At 24.6% G+C, this 1437-nt stretch overlaps 1 protein-coding gene across 2 annotated transcripts in view; it reads right to left on the reverse strand.

The window, feature by feature from the left end:
* Positions 1 to 1437, reverse strand: part of LOC108746404 (neuronal acetylcholine receptor subunit alpha-7) — a 255845-nt gene that overhangs the window by 250426 nt on the left and 3982 nt on the right. The gene's annotated exons all lie outside the window — the stretch shown is intronic.

Here is a 1437-nt window from a genome sequence, read left to right on the forward strand (position 1 = left end):
TATATGTATATAATGATTATTTTAGAGATAAAGCCCAAATAAAGCTATTATTAAAGATACATAAAGTGCATAGTTTCTGCAAAAAGTGACAGAGAGTAGGAAATATTTATACTTTTTGTGTAAAAATAAATGTATATACATATGAAATAGTACAATAAAATCAATATTTATATTTAACAGCACAATTTTATAGTTTAAATAAACATTTTCTCATTTTATATAAATTTTTTTTTGAACTTGTTTACCCCTTATTGAAATAATTCTTTATCTAGATTCTAAATCGCGTCAGCGATCCTTTCTATGTCACTTTCAAATATAATACAAAAAAATCTATTACTCTTCGAAATTTTTTTATTTTGTTAAAAAATATTTGTAATACACCTGCCAATTTGAATTTTGAATGTCTACAATTATTATACAAGTTAGTGTAACTTGTAGTTATGTCTGATATGACTAGCTTTAGTGATATGTGTCGATTTTTTACTGTATTTAACACGTCGATCGATTAGAAATGTCTGTGGTAAAGATGGCTTATAATATAAGTCGCGGGAGTGTCGTTCGTTAAATTATGTACTCGTCTAAAGTTATTTTCGGATTTCTATATCAGGACGGAATAGTCGAACGAAGTGACACGAGTTGATAGAAGTCGCCGCGTGCAGAAATCTCTTTAATGCAAGCGTCCTTGAATACTAATAGGCGAGGGTATATTATACTTATACATCTCTTGATTTCATAATAATTTTATAGTAATATTAAAAAATTTATAAAAGCCGAGTATTACTATTATAGATAAAAAATTATGCAATTACACATTCTAATTGTAAATAATATTAAAAATCAAATATATTGTTTAAATCAGCTTCTAAGAATGTATGGATCGTATCTTGAAATTTTATCAAAAATATCAAAATTTCATACACTGTGTCATTATTACGTCTAAATATATGTGTAAAATTTGAGCACAATTCTTTTATTAGTTAAGAATTATTTAAGTCTTTGTTTGTCTTGATTTTTACATAAAATCGTGTTTACAATGCTTATTTGCAAAATTGAAGAAGAAATAACATAAGAATTAAATCAAACTTTATATTTAAATTGATCAAATAATAATAAATATTCGTGCAAAAATTTATTTTTGTGGATTCACTTTCTCGTTTAAAAGTTATTCATCTAAAATTGCAAAAAAAAATAGTTATTTTTTGCTGCATAAAACCATTATAAGCCAAATTTGTTTTATTTGTAGGTTGGTTTCAGAGTATACACGAGTTAAAATTATGACACTTTTTTAGTGATATTGGCTGATATTAGCTTATTTTGATTAATTGACTGATATTTTTAACTAATATTAGCTAAAACATTCTTAAGCAGATTCATACCTTTTGTCAGAAAATAAGTACAAAATAAGTATTTTGAACAAAAAGTTTAGATTTATATTTA

Source organism: Trachymyrmex septentrionalis, unplaced genomic scaffold, assembly GCF_001594115.1.
Source record: "Trachymyrmex septentrionalis isolate Tsep2-gDNA-1 unplaced genomic scaffold, Tsep1.0 scaffold17, whole genome shotgun sequence".
Lineage (NCBI taxonomy): Eukaryota > Metazoa > Arthropoda > Insecta > Hymenoptera > Formicidae > Trachymyrmex > Trachymyrmex septentrionalis.